The sequence below is a fragment of the Oncorhynchus nerka genome, linkage group LG14, assembly GCF_034236695.1.
Source record: "Oncorhynchus nerka isolate Pitt River linkage group LG14, Oner_Uvic_2.0, whole genome shotgun sequence".
In the NCBI taxonomy this organism is placed as follows: domain Eukaryota; kingdom Metazoa; phylum Chordata; class Actinopteri; order Salmoniformes; family Salmonidae; genus Oncorhynchus; species Oncorhynchus nerka.
This window is the reverse complement of record NC_088409.1, coordinates 97996188-98012087: the sequence shown is the minus strand read 5'-3', so window position 1 is coordinate 98012087 and position 15900 is coordinate 97996188. Positions and strand designations below refer to the sequence as shown.

Below are 15900 nucleotides of genomic sequence, written 5' to 3'. Positions count from 1 at the left end.
ATCGGATGGTATCGCGCCGTCCCAACCTTCGCTCTCTCTCCCCCGCTACTCTCTCCTCTTCCATCCTATCATCTCTTCCCTCTGCTCAAACCTTCTCCAACCTATCTCCTGATTCTGCCTCCTCAACCCTCCTCTCCTCCCTTTCTGCATCCTTTGACTCTCTATGTCCCCTATCCTCCAGGCCGGCTCGGTCCTCCCTCCCGCTCCGTTCACGACTCATTGCGAGCTCACATGCTCCGGGCAAGCGGAAATGGAGGAAAACTCGCCTCCCTGCGGACCTGACATCCTTTCACTCCCTCCTCTCTACATTTTCCTCTTTCTCTGCTGCTAAAGCCACTTTCTACCACTCTAAATTCCAAGCATCTGCCTCTAACCCTAGGAAGCTCTTTGCAACCTTCTCCTCCCTCCTGAATCCTCCTCCCCCTCCCCCCTCCTCCTCTCTGCAGATGACTTCGTCAACCATTTTGAAAAGAAGGTCGAGACATCCGATCCTCGTTTGCTAAGTCAAACGAACCGCTGGTTCTGCTCACACTGCCCTACCCTGTGCTCTGACCTCTTTCTCCCCCTCTCTCTCCAGATGAAATCTCGCGTCTTGTGACAGCCGTCGCCCTACAACCTGCCCGCTTGACCCTATCCCCTCTCTCTTCTCCAGACCATTTCCGGAGACCTCCTCCCTTACCTCACCTCGCTCATCAACTCATCCCTGATGGATCCGTCTTCAAGAGAGCGAGAGTTGCACCCCTTCTGAAAAAACCTACACTCGATCCCTCCGATGTCAACAACTACAGACCAGTATCCCTTCTTTCTTTTCTCTCCAAAACTCTTGAACGTGTAGAAGAGTCCTTGGCCAGCTCTCCCGCTATCTCTCCCAGAATGACCTTCTTGATCCAAATCAGTCAGGTTTCAAGACTAGTCATTCAACTGAGACTGCTCTTCTCTGTATCACGGAGGCGCTCCGCACTGCTAAAGCTAACTCTCTCTCCTCTGCTCTCATCCTTCTAGAATCGGCTGTAGAATTGAACCATCAGATCCTCTCTCCACCCTCTCCGAATTAGCCCAGTCTCCTACCTGAATTCGCTCCTACCAGGTGGCGTGGCGAGAATCCGTCTCCACACCACGTGCTCTCACCACTGGTGTCCCCCAGGGCTCTGTAGGATTCTCGCTATACACCAAGTCACTTGGCTCTGTCATAACCTCACATGGTCTCTCCTATCATTGCTATGTAGAATTAATCTTCTCCTTTCCCCCTTCTGATGACCAGAATCGAATCTCTGCATGTCTGGCAGACATATCCGTGTGGAGACGGATCACCACCTCAAGCTGAACCTCGGTACGGAACTGCTCTTCCTCCCGGGAGGACTGCCCGTTCCATGATCTCGCCATCACGGTTGACAACTCCATTGTGTCCTCCTAGCGTAGAACCTTAGTGATCCTGGACAACACCCTTAGTTCTCAACTAACATAGAAGGCGGTGGCCCGTTCCTGTAGGTTCAGTGCTCTACAACATTACCCTGCCTCACACAGGAGCGGCGCAGGTCCTAATCCAGGCACTTGTCATCTGTCTGGATTACTGCAACTCGCTGTTGGCTGGGCTCCCTGCCTGTGCCATTTACAAGCCAGTCGCAGAATCTGGTGTTCAACCTTCCCAAGTTCTAGCCAGCTCTCCGCTCCCTCCACTGGCTTAGTAGAATTAGCCAGTCCGCTACAAGACCATGGTGCTTAGCTGTGAGAACCTTACCTCCAGGCTCTGTCAGGCCCTACACCCAAACAAGGGCACTGCGTTCATCCACCTCTGGCCTGCTAGCCTCCCTACCACTGAGGAAGTACAGTTTCAGCCCAGTCTGTTAGCTGCTCTGGCCCCCAATGGTGGAACAAACTTAGCCAGTCGGAGTCAATCACCACCTTCCGGAGACACCTGAAACCCCACCTCTTTAAGGAATACCTAGGATAGGATAAAGTAATCCCTCTCACCCCCCCTCCCCTGAAAAGATTTAGATGCACTACTGTTCCACTGGAGGTCATAAGGTGAATGCACCAATTTTAGTCGCTCTGGATAAGAGCGTCTGCTAAATGACTTAAATGTAAATGTAAATGAGGTTTGTAGGCCTCCTTGCTAGCTTTTTTTCAGTTCTGCCCACACATTTTCTATGGGATTAGGTCAGGGCTTTGTAAGCCACTCCAATACCTTGACTTTGTTGTCCTTAAGCCATTTTGCCACCACTTTGGAAGCAAGCTTGGGGTCATTGTCCATTTGGAAGACCCATTAGCTTTAACTTCCTGACTGATGTCTTGAGATGTTGCTTCAATATATACATAATTTTCCATCCTAGCCATCTATTTTGTGAAGTGCACCAGTCCCTCCTAGTACAACATGATGTTGCCAGTGCTTCACGGTTGGGATGGTGTTCTTCAGCTTGCAAGCCTCCCTCTTTATCCTCCAAACATAACGGTGGTCATTATGGCCAAACCGCTTTATTTTTGTTTCATCAGACCGGAGGACATTTCTCCAAAAAGTACGATCTTTGTCCCCATGTGCAGCAAACCAGTCTGGCTTTTTATGGCGGTTTTGGAGCAGTGGCTTCTTCCTTGCTGAGCGGCCTTTCAGGTTATGTCGATATAGGGCTAATTTTAAAAATGACTTGTGTCATGCACAAAGTAGATGTCCTTACCGACTTGCCAAAACTATAGTTTGTTAACAAGAAATTTGTGGAGTGGTTGAAAAATGAGTTTTAAGTGTGTGTATGTATGTATATATATATATTATATAATATACTTATTTATGAGTCACTTGATAACTACTACATGGAGCATGTCTAGGGCCGTCAGTGAAGCTTTTCAATTAGACATGCTGAACTTAGTCCCACCCTCTCCATGTGATTTCATTCATTGTGATCTAAAAAGGCAAAACTGATCCCAAAACAGTTACTAGTACTTAATAGGCTATCCACCTGCCTTTAAATTCTCTCCCTCAATCGATACCTACCCAGAATCTTTTTAAATTATTTTTTTTTTTTTAACTCACTCACAGAGAAGCAGCAACAGAGTCCTCCCCCGTTCCTCTGTTCTAAAGAATATCTTGTTCTGTGATGGATGGAGGGAGGGAAAGTAGGAGAGATGATAATTCTCACAAGAAAACTTTTGGCCAGTAGAATTAGCCAGTCTGTAGAATTAGTAGAATTAGCCAGTCTGTAGAATTAGTAGAATTAGCCAGTCTGTAGAATTAGTAGAATTAGCCAGTCTGTAGAATTAGTAGAATTAGCCAGTCTGTAGAATTAGTAGAATTAGTAGAATTAGTAGAATTAGCCAGTCTGTAGAATTAGTAGAATTAGCCAGTCTGTGTAGAATTAGCCAGTCTGTGTAGAATTAGCCAGTCTGTAGAATTAGCCAGTCTGTAGAATTAGCCAGTCTGTGTAGAATTAGCCAGTCTGTAGAATTAGCCAGTCTGTAGAATTAGCCAGTCTGTAGAATTAGCCAGTCTGTAGAATTAGCCAGTCTGTAGAATTAGCCAGTCTGTAGAATTAGTAGAATTAGCCAGTCTGTAGAATTAGCCAGTCTGTAGAATTAGCCAGTCTGTAGAATTAGCCAGTCTGTAGAATTAGCCAGTCTGTGTAGAATTAGCCAGTCTGTAGAATTAGCCAGTCTGTAGAATTAGCCAGTCTGTAGAATTAGTAGAATTAGCCAGTCTGTAGAATTAGTAGAATTAGCCAGTCTGTAGAATTAGTAGAATTAGCCAGTCTGTGTAGAATTAGTAGAATTAGCCAGTCTGTAGAATTAGTAGAATTAGCCAGTCTGTAGAATTAGTAGAATTAGCCAGTCTGTAGAATTAGTAGAATTAGCCAGTCTGTAGAATTAGTAGAATTAGCCAGTCTGTAGAATTAGTAGAATTAGCCAGTCTGTAGAATTAGCCAGTCTGTAGATTAGTTAGCCAGTCTGTAGAATTAGTAGAATTAGCCAGTCTGTAGAATTAGTAGAATTAGCCAGTCTGTGTAGAATTAGCCAGTCTGTGTAGAATGCGTCAACATGACTGTCTGGGGGCCTAGTCATAAATGGAGTCTGTAGAATCCCCTAGTACAGCAATTAGCCAGTCTGTAGAAGTAGTAGTCCCCTATATTAGCCAGTCTAGCACTATATTACAGCACCCCCAATGGGCCCTTGTTAATTAGTAGAATTAGCCAGTCTGTTAGAATTATACAGTAGAATTAGCCCTCTAACAGTAGTGACTATAGTAGTCCCAGTCTGTAGAATTAGTAGAATTAGCCAGTCTGGTTAAATTAGTAGAATTAGTCCCCAGTCAATGGGCCCTGGTTAGAATTAGTACTAATTAGCCAGTCTGTAGAATTAGCCCTAGTTAGCCAGTCTGTAGAATTAGTAGAATTAGCCAGTCTGTTAGAATTAGTAGAATTATATTAGTCTGTGTAGAATTAGCCAGTCTGTAGTACTATATGTCCCCAACATGACTGTCAATGGGCCCTTGTTAAAGTGGAACTATATTAGTCCCCTATACAGCACCCCCAATGGACCCTGGTTAACAGTAGTGCACTATATTAGTCCCCTATAAAGCACACCCAATGGGCCCTGGTTAACAGTAGTGCACTATATTAGTCCCCTATACAGCACCCCCAATGGGCCCTGGTTAACAGTAGTGCACTATATTAGTCCCCTATAAAGCACACCCAATGGGCCCTGGTTAACAGTAGTGCACTATATTAGTCCCCTATACAGCACCCCCAATGGGCCCTTGTTAACAGTAGTGCACTATATTAGTCCCCTATACAGCACCCCCAATGGGCCCTGGTTAACAGTAGTGCACTATATTAGTCCCCTATACAGCACACCCAATGGGCCCTGGTTAACAGTAGTGCACTATATTAGTCCCCTATAAAGCACACCCAATGGGCCCTGGTTAACAGTAGTGCACTATATTAGTCCCCTATACAGCACACCCAATGGGCCCTGGTTAACAGTAGTGCACTATATTAGTCCCCTATACAGCACACCCAATGGGCCCTGGTTAACAGTAGTGCACTATATTAGTCCCCTATACAGCACACCCAATGGGCCCTGGTTAACAGTAGTGCACTATATTAGTCCCCTATACAGCACCCCCAATGGGCCCTGGTTAACAGTAGTGCACTATATTAGTCCCCTATAAAGCACACCCAATGGGCCCTGGTTAACAGTAGTGCACTATATTAGTCCCCTATAAAGCACACCCAATGGGCCCTGGTTAACAGTAGTGCACTATATTAGTCCCCTATACAGCACACCCAATGGGCCCTGGTTAACAGTAGTGCACTATATTAGTCCCCTATACAGCACCCCAATGGGCCCTGGTTAACAGTAGTGCACTATATTAGTCCCCTATACAGCACCCCAATGGGCCCTGGTTAACAGTAGTGCACTATATTAGTCCCTATACAGCACCCCCAATGGGCCCTGGTTAACAGTAGTGCACTATATTAGTCCCCTATACAGCACACCCAATGGGCCCTGGTTAACAGTAGTGCACTATATTAGTCCCCTATACAGCACCCCAATGGGCCCTGGTTAACAGTAGTGCACTATATTAGTCCCCTATACAGCACACCCAATGGGCCCTGGTTAACAGTAGTGCACTATATTAGTCCCCTATACAGCACACCCAATGGGCCCTGGTTAACAGTAGTGCACTATATTAGTCCCCTATACAGCACACCCAATGGGCCCTGGTTAACAGTAGTGCACTATATTAGTCCCCTATACAGCACACCCAATGGACCCTGGTTACAGTAGTGCACTATATTAGTCCCCTATACAGCACCCCAATGGGCCCTGGTTAACAGTAGTGCACTATATTAGTCCCCTATACAGCACACCCAATGGGCCCTGGTTAACAGTAGTGCACTATATTAGTCCCCTATACAGCACACCCAATGGCCCTGGTTAACAGTAGTGCACTATATTAGTCCCCTATACAGCACACCCAATGGGCCCTGGTTAACAGTAGTGCACTATATTAGTCCCCTATACAGCACACCCAATGGGCCCTGGTTAACAGTAGTGCACTATATTAGTCCCCTATACAGCACACCCAATGGGCCCTGGTTAACAGTAGTGCACTATATTAGTCCCCTATAAAGCACACCCAATGGGCCCTGGTTAACAGTAGTGCACTATATTAGTCCCCTATACAGCACCCCCAATGGGCCCTGGTTAACAGTAGTGCACTATATTAGTCCCCTATACAGCACACCCAATGGGCCCTGGTTAACAGTAGTGCACTATATTAGTCCCCTATACAGCACACCCAATGGGCCCTGGTTAACAGTAGTGCACTATATTAGTCCCCTATACAGCACACCCAATGGGCCCTGGTTAACAGTAGTGCACTATATTAGTCCCCTATACAGCACACCCAATGGGCCCTGGTTAGAAGTAGTGCACTATATTAGTCCCCTATACAGCACACCCAATGGACCCTGGTTAGAAGTAGTGCACTATATTAGTCCCCTATACAGCACACCCAATGGGCCCTGGTTAACAGTAGTGCACTATATTAGTCCCCTATACAGCACACCCAATGGACCCTGGTTAGAAGTAGTGCACTATATTAGTCCCCTATACAGCACACCCAATGGACCCTGGTTAGAAGTAGTGCACTATATTAGTCCCCTATACAGCACCCCCAATGGGCCCTGGTTAACAGTAGTGCACTATATTAGTCCCCTATACAGCACACCCAATGGACCCTGGTTAACAGTAGTGCACTATATTAGTCCCCTATACAGCACACCCAATGGACCCTGGTTAACAGTAGTGCACTATATTAGTCCCCTATACAGCACACCCAATGGGCCCTGGTTAACAGTAGTGCACTATATTAGTCCCCTATACAGCACACCCAAGGGGCCCTGGTTAACAGTAGTGCACTATATTAGTCCCCTATACAGCACACCCAATGGGCCCTGGTTAACAGTAGTGCACTATATTAGTCCCCTATACAGCACACCCAATGGACCCTGGTTAACAGTGGTGCACTATATTAGTCCCCTATACAGCACACCAATGGGCCCTGGTTAGAAGTAGTGCACTATATTAGTCCCCTATACAGCACACCCAAGGGGCCCTGGTTAACAGTGGTGCACTATATTAGTCCCCTATACAGCACACCAATGGGCCCTGGTTAGAAGTAGTGCACTATATTAGTCCCCTATACAGCACACCCAATGGACCCTGGTTAACAGTAGTGCACTATATTAGTCCCCTATACAGCACACCAATGGGCCCTGGTTAGAAGTAGTGCACTATATTAGTCCCCTATACAGCACACCCAATGGGCCCTGGTTAACAGTAGTGCACTATATTAGTCCCCTATACAGCACCCCCAATGGGCCCTGGTTAACAGTAGTATAATAGGTTGCACTATGTAGGGAATAGGGTGCACTATGTAGGGAATAGGGTGCACTATGTAGGGAATAGGGTGCACTATGTAGGGAATAGGGTGCACTATGTAGGGAATAGGGTGCACTAGGTAGGGAATAGGGTGCACTAGGTAGGGAACAGGGTGCACTATGTAGGGAACAGGGTGCACTATGTAGGGAACAGGGTGCCATTTGGGACATAGACCTGGGAAGACCTCGCTCTCTCTCTCTCTCTCTCCTCCATGAAAACATCTCTCCAGCACACTGTAGTCTACAGGTAGAGAGAACTATGGATAATAGACCAGTTCAATCTAACTTGGTCCCTGATCTCTTTTGTCTTGTTTTTCAAACTCCTATGGGTCATTGTCATGATAAAGTTCAATGGAATGAACTTCAAAAATAAAAAAAACACCAAAAGATAGTAGAAAATAATGAAGATGATCTTTTCTCCCATCCTATTACTTCTGTTCAACAAAAAAAAATATATAGAATTGAAGGAAAAAGAGGGTGTGTTGTAGAAGGGCTTTCTTAGCAGAGCAGGGCTTTCTTAGCAGGGCTTTCTTAGCAGTGCTTTCTTAGCAGAGCAGGGCTTTCTTAGCAGGGCTTTCTTAGCAGAGCAGGGCTTTCTTAGCAGAGCAGGGCTTTCTTAGCAGATTTCTTAGCAGAGCTTTCTTAGCAGAGCAGGGCTTTCTTAGCAGGGCTTTCTTAGCAGGCAGGGCTTTCTTAGCAGAGCAGGGCTTCCTTAGCAGAGCACGGCTTCCTTAGCAGGGCTTTCTTAGCAGAGCACGGCTTCATTAGCGGGGGCTTCCTTAGCTAACGTCATAACTACAATGGGGTCTGAATGATGAATAATTATGGAAATAACAGAGTTGGAGTGGATTGATTTGGAATTATAATTCAGGCCTACTGAATGCATCGTTGCAGTGACTACAATATCAAACGTCCCTCCACAAGGGAATGGATGGTCCCCCAGCATCTGCTACGTAAAGATCCTCTTCGACATTTACATTGCAACTTATATCCAAGTGAGGCCTTTTTTAAATGTTTGGCATTTAAAATGTAAAACGATTACATGTTATTATTTTTGCTTTATAAATAATTTCATAAGACTCGTATTTATTTATTTAAATCTGCCTTACAGAGAAGGGACTGTACAGTTTGGCTGGTGTTCAGAACAAACAAGAGTCACAACAACATTTCGCGGTCCAAATGGAACCCTATTGCCTTCTGGTGAACTACTTAGGACCAGGGCCCATAGTAACGCTGCAGCTGGACACAACAACATTTCGCGGTCCAAATTGAACCCTATTGCTTTCTGGTGAACTACTTAGGACCAGGGCCCATAGCAACGCTGCAGCTGGACAGAACAAAGTTAGTCTACAGCAGAACAAAACACTCAGGGGGAAAAAAGAAAAAAAAAAGTTTGTCTGGAGCAGAACAAACAGAACAAGCAGAACAAACAGAACAAGCAGAACAAGTAGAACAAACAGAACAAGCAGAACAGAACAAGCAGAACAAACAGAACAAGCAGAACAAGCAGAACAAGCAGAACAAACAGAACAAGCAGAACAAGCAGAACAAACAGAACAAGCAGAACAAGCAGAACAAGCAGAACAAGCAGAACAAACAGAACAAGCAGAACAAACAGAACAAGCAGAACAAGCAGAACAAACAGAACAAACAGAACAAGTAGAACAAACAGAACAAACAGAACAAGCAGAACAAACAGAACAAACAGAACAAACAGAACAAACAGAACAAGCAGAACAAACAGAACAAGCAGAACAAGCAGAACAAACAGAACAAGCAGAACAAGTAGAACAAGTAGAACAAACAGAACAAACAGAACAAACAGAACAAACAGAACAAGCAGAACAAGCAGAACAAACAGAACAAACAGAACAAACAGAACAAGCAGAACAAACAGAACAAGCAGAACAAACAGAACAAGCAGAACAAACAGAACAAACAGAACAAGCAGAACAAGCAGAACAAACAGAACAAACAGAACAAACAGAACAAACAGAACAAACAGAACAAACAGAACAAACAGAACAAACAGAACAAACAGAACAAACAGAACAAACAGAACAAACAGAACAAACAGAACAAACAGAACAAACAGAACAAACAGAACAAGCAGAACAAACAGAACAAACAGAACAAGCAGAACAAACAGAACAAGCAGAACAAACAGAACAAACAGAACAAACAGAACAAACAGAACAAGCAGAACAAACAGAACAAGCAGAACAAACAGAACAAACAGAACAACAGAACTTTTTTATTTTTAAAGATCAGAACAAATAGAACAAGCAGAACAATCATCTGTGTCAGAACATGCAGAACAAACACAAACAGAACAAACAGAACAAGCAGAACAAGCAGAACAAACAGAACAAACAGAACAAACAGAACAAACAGAACAAACAGAACAAACAGAACAAACAGAACAAACAGAACAAGCAGAACAAACAGAACAAACAGAACAAACAGAACAAACAGAACAAACAGAACAAACAGAACAAGCAGAACAAACAGAACAAACAGAACAAACAGAACAAGCAGAACAACAGAACAAGTAGAACAACAACACTACAGCATTTAATACTCTCCACTTTGCAAATGAAATGAACAAGCAGTTATGTGAATGTGGGATAAAATATGAATTATTCACACAGAGTACTTTTTTTCTTTTTAAAGGATCTAAAATATGCACATTTCAAGCAATCATCTGTGTCTGGGGTAGTACATGCTTTATACACAAGAAACAAAAGCTCAGTTTGTGTACCAGACAAGTCCTTAGGTGTTACTGGAAAAGCCAACAAATGATCAGATGACTTGCAGTCGACATTCTTCAGCGTGTGGTTCAAAAGAAAGATCCTGAGCTGCCTCCAGTAGTTAGTCTACATCTGATTGTAGCTGGAGAGAGGGGTCGTGGACCAAATGTGTCTTCTCATTCAGGTTGACATAGTCACTACATGTTTGTCTTCCAGAATGGCTCCCTATTCCCTACATAGTGCACTACTTTTGAGTCAGAACTGGCTCCCTATTCCCTCATCAGGTTGACTACTTTTGACCAAATGTGTCTTCCAGTATTCCCTGGTCTAGTGCACTATGTGTCTTTTGACCAGGTTGAACTGGCTACTACCAGGTATGTCCCTACAGTCAGGTGCACTACTTTTACTACCATGTCATGTGTCTTCCCAGTCAGGTTGACATGGTCACTACCTTTTGTCATGTGTCTTTACCATGTCAGTGTCTTCTCAGTCAGGTTGACACTGGTTTTGACCAGTAATGTGTCTTCTCATTCAGGTTGACACTGGTCTACTACCATGTCATGTGTCTTCCAGAAGGCTTGACACTGGTCCCTACCATATGTGTCTTCTCAGTCAGGTTGACCTGGTCGGCTCCCATGTCATGTGTCCCTACAGTCAGTGCACTACTGGTTTGACGCCCATGTCATGTGTCTTCTCAGTCAGGTTGACACTGGTCTATTCCCTACCATGTCATGTGTCTTTTCAGTCAGGTTGACACTGGTCTACTACCATGTCATGTGTCTTCAGTCAGGTTGACACTGGTCTACTACCATGTCATTGTCTTCTCAGTCAGGTTGACACTGGTCTACTACCAGGTCATGTGTCACTAGTCTTTTGACCTGGTCTACCCAGGTCATGTGTCTTCTCAGTCAGGTTGACACTGGTCTACTACCCATGTGTCTTCTAACAGCATGACACTGGTCTTTGTTGTGTCTTCTACAGTCAACACTGGTCAACACCAGGTCATGTGTCTTCAGTCAGGTTGACACCACCTGACATTCAACCAGGTCATGTGTCTTCTCAGTCAGGTTGACACTGGTCTACTACCAGGTCATGTGTCTTCTCAGTCAGGTTGACACTGGTCTACTACCATGTCATGTGTCTTCTCAGTCAGGTTGACACTGGTCTACTACCAGGTCATGTGTCTTCTCAGTCAGGTTGACACTGGTCTACTACCAGGTCATGTGTCTTCTCAGTCAGGTTGACACTGGTCTACTACCATGTCATGTGTCTTCTCAGTCAGGTTGACACTGGTCTACTACCATGTCATGTGTCTTCTCAGTCAGGTTGACACTGGTCTACTACCAGGTCATGTGTCTTCTCAGTCAGGTTGACACTGGTCTACTACCATGTCATGTGTCTTCTCAGTCAGGTTGACACTGGTCTACTACCATGTCATGTGTCTTCTCAGTCAGGTTGACACTGGTCTACTACCAGGTCATGTGTCTTCTCAGTCAGGTTGACACTGGTCTACTACCAGGTCATGTGTCTTCTCAGTCAGGTTGACACTGGTCTACTACCAGGTCATGTGTCTTCTCAGTCAGGTTGACACTGGTCTACTACCATGTCATGTGTCTTCTCAGTCAGGTTGACACTGGTCTACTACCAGGTCATGTGTCTTCTCAGTCAGGTTGACACTGGTCTACTACCAGGTCATGTGTCTTCTCAGTCAGGTTGACACTGGTCTACTACCAGGTCATGTGTCTTCTCAGTCAGGTTGACACTGGTCTCACTCAGTCAGGTCTGGTGTGTCTTCTCAGTCAGGTTGACACTGGTCTACTACCAGGTCATGTGTCTTCTCAGTCAGGTTGACACTGGTCTACTACCAGGTCATGTGTCTTCTCAGTCAGGTTGACACTGGTCTACTACCAGGTCATGTGTCTTCTCAGTCAGGTTGACACTGGTCTACTACCAGGTCATGTGTCTTCTCAGTCAGGTTGACACTGGTCTACTACCATGTCATGTGTCTTCTCAGTCAGGTTGACACTGGTCTACTACCAGGTCATGTGTCTTCTCAGTCAGGTTGACACTGGTCTACTACCAGGTCATGTGTCTTCTCAGTCAGGTTGACACTGGTCTACTACCAGGTCATGTGTCTTCTCAGTCAGGTTGACACTGGTCTACTACCAGGTCATGTGTCTTCTCAGTCAGGTTGACACTGGTCTACTACCAGGTCATGTGTCTTCTCAGTCAGGTTGACACTGGTCTACTACCAGGTCATGTGTCTTCTCAGTCAGGTTGACACTGGTCTACTACCAGGTCATGTGTCTTCTCAGTCAGGTTGACACTGGTCTACTACCAGGTCATGTGTCTTCTCAGTCAGGTTGACACTGGTCTACTACCAGGTCATGTGTCTTCTCAGTCAGGTTGACACTGGTCTACTACCATGTCATGTGTCTTCTCAGTCAGGTTGACACTGATCTACTACCATGTCATGTGTCTTCTCAGTCAGGTTGACACTGGTCTACTACCAGGTCATGTGTCTTCTCAGTCAGGTTGACACTGGTCTACTACCATGTCATGTGTCTTCTCAGTCAGGTTGACACTGGTCTACTACCATGTCATGTGTCTTCTCAGTCAGGTTGACACTGGTCTACTACTATTGCTTTAATGTATCATTATTCTCATTAATATTGTTGATGTACACATATGACCTCTGTAATTGCAAACAAAGGTTTCTGTACCAAATATTAAGTTCTGATTTTCTAATGTATCAAATACTTATGTCATGCAATAAAATGCAAATTAATTACTTAAAAATCAAACAATGTGATTTTCTGGATTCTTGTTTTAGATTCCGTCTCTCACAGTTGAAGTGTACCTATGATAAAAATTACAGACCTCTACATGCTTTGTAAGTAGGAAAACCTGCAAAATCGGCAGTGTATCAAATACTTGTTGTCCCATCCTCATTCTACCACACCAAGTCATTCAGAGACCATTAATTTCTCTCTCTCATATATATTACACCCACCAGAGTCCTACAGTTTGTTTCCAAACACATTGTCAAATCAATACACATGTTACCAGATCTTATTCTACAGGTTGTGCATGTTTTATGTCCTGCATGCATTTGGTTTAATCAATAGACTGCCGCCAGGTTTGATTAGAACACCTGTAGCAAGGCAGGCATGTCTGTCTACTGCTGTCTGTCAGTGTCACCGTGAACTCCTCCATTCAGTAATGAAGACGCACAGACATGACACTATTTACCTCTCAAAATAGCCACGGGGGGGACTAGAGTCGACAACATTGTGAAGTGAATTGTTTCCCAATGTAGCCTACTGATCTATAGGCTATCTAGGCAACTATGTCATTCATGTGGTGGTGGCAGAGCAATGGGCACATGCATCCATCCATTATGAATACAAAACAAGTGGACATGGCTCATGCAGTAATGTCAGCTTAAAAGCACTGCTATATGAGAAACACCCGGCAGCTTACCTGTGCGTTTAGCCTATCCGTACACAAGATACGACAAGAGAAAAGTCTCATGCCTTATTACTGACGCGGTCACCGGAATTCAAACTGGTCTCTAGGAGCCGGGGGGGGGCTATACCAAGGCGTCAAACATCAAGCTCATTGATCCTCACATGAGAAGAAAAACTAACAACAAAAACACTATATTCAAAAATAAAATGTAAAAAACGTACCTGTCATTACTCTCAGGTGATTATTGTGGTTGTCGTCCAGTGTGTGGGGTGAATTGGACCCGCTGTGTAGAACATGCTAGACTGTGTCTGTTCCGCTATAAACTCCGTGTTTCCGCTACCATGTTGTTTTCACGCCGCGAGGTGAGGGCGGGGCGCGCGGCCCTTAGTCAGTGGAGACTGCGCGCGAGTGGATGACGAGAGTGACACTAAATTCTTGCTCGAGCCAATCGGAGTCGGGAGTCCGGGACACCTCTACATCTGTGTGTTTGTGCAAACTGTGCATTATCAATAAATACACCGAGACTACACCTATACAAATCAATCACTGACACACACATTTTTTTTTATAGGAATATGTTTTCATTTCATTATTTTTAAATGTAATCCAACCAATTCTTCAGACAGTCAAGCAACTAATAAACAAATCACTCACAGTATTGGATAATCTGTTAGTTTAAAATAATGTAAAATTGGGCCTCCTGAGTGACGCAGCGGTCTAAAGCGCCACTCCAGACCCAGGTTCGATCCCAGGCAGTGACCAGGAATCCCATAGTTATTTGGCTCATCGCGCTCTAGCGTCTCCTTGTGGCGGACCAGGCGCCTGCAGGCTGACTTCGGTAGTCAGTTGGACGGTGTTTCCCTCTGACACATTGGTGCAGCTGCCTTCCGGGTTAAGCGAGAGGTTGTTAAGAAGCACAGTTTTGGCGGGTCATGTTTGCGGAGGACGCATGACTCGACCTTCGCCTCTCCCCTGAGCCCATTGGGGAGTTGCAACGATATGACAAGATTGAAATTGGGGAGAAAAAGGAAAAAAAGAAAAAAAAAGTCCAATTATTTTGACCAATCGGTGGATAGAAAATCTCGATTTCTAGAAATATAAATGGAGAAAATAAATGCCCATCACCACAGAGAAGTGACCAAGGTAAAGGGGGTTATAAACTTCAGAAGGTAGTAAACTATTTCCAGTTGGTTTCTAATGTTAGAAGACACAATACTTAAACGTTGTCTTCACCAGTAATACTCTCAGGCTATAAGGGGGGTCATGAGAAGCAGACAACATTGTATTGTGTGGAGTCAAGTGGCCGGCCGGTAGCACTGGACTCACTCGTGTCAACAGAGCCCGTTGGCCGTGAGGAAAGAAGCAGTCACCCTTAACATGTAAGATAACAAACCAGGCGTGAATAATATTTATATTGTGGTCAGACAATATAAACAGATCCACAACAGGCCATCTGGATAAGACAACAGGCCATCTCTGGATAAGACAACAGGCCATCTGGATAAGACAACAGGCCATCTGGATAAGAAAACAGGCCATCTCTGGATAAGACAACAGGCCATCTGGAAAAGACAACAGGCCATCTGGATAAGACAACAGGCCATCTCTGGATAAGACAACAGGGCATCTCTGGATAAGACAACAGGCCATCTCTGGATAAGACAACAGGCCATCTCTGGATAAGACAACAGGCCATCTCTGGATAAGACAACAGGCCATCTCTGGATAAGACAACAGGCCATCTCTGGATAAGACAACAGGCCATCTCTGGATAAGACAACAGGCCATCTGGATAAGACAACAGGGATAAGACAACAGGCCATCTCTGGATAAGACAACAGGCCATCTCTGGATAAGACAACAGGCCATCTCTGGATAAGACAACAGGCCATCTGGATAAGACAACAGGCCATCTGGATAAGACAACAGGCCATCTCTGGATAAGACAACAGGGCATCTGGATAAGACAACAGGCCATCTGGATAAGACAACAGGGCATCTGGATAAGACAACAGGGCATCTGGATAAGACAACAGGGCATCTGGATAAGACAACAGGCCATCTGGATAAGACAACAGGCCATCTCTGGATAAGACAACAGGCCATCTGGATAAGACAACAGGGCATCTGGATAAGACAACAGGCCATCTGGATAAGACAACAGGGCATCTGGATAAGACAACAGGGCATCTGGATAAGACAACAGGGCATCTGGATAAGACAACAGGGCATCTGGATAAGACAACAGG

At 44.9% G+C, this 15900-nt stretch overlaps 1 protein-coding gene across 1 annotated transcript in view; it reads right to left on the bottom strand.

The window, feature by feature from the left end:
• The window catches only part of LOC115128169 (rho guanine nucleotide exchange factor TIAM1-like), a 202912-nt gene extending 188924 nt beyond the window's left edge, over positions 1-13988 (bottom strand). The window contains exon 1 of the mRNA XM_065000598.1: positions 13873-13988. The gene's annotated coding sequence lies outside the window, so the exon portion shown is untranslated. The remainder of the gene's footprint in view (positions 1-13872) is intronic.
• Positions 13989-15900: the final 1912 nt, after the last annotated feature.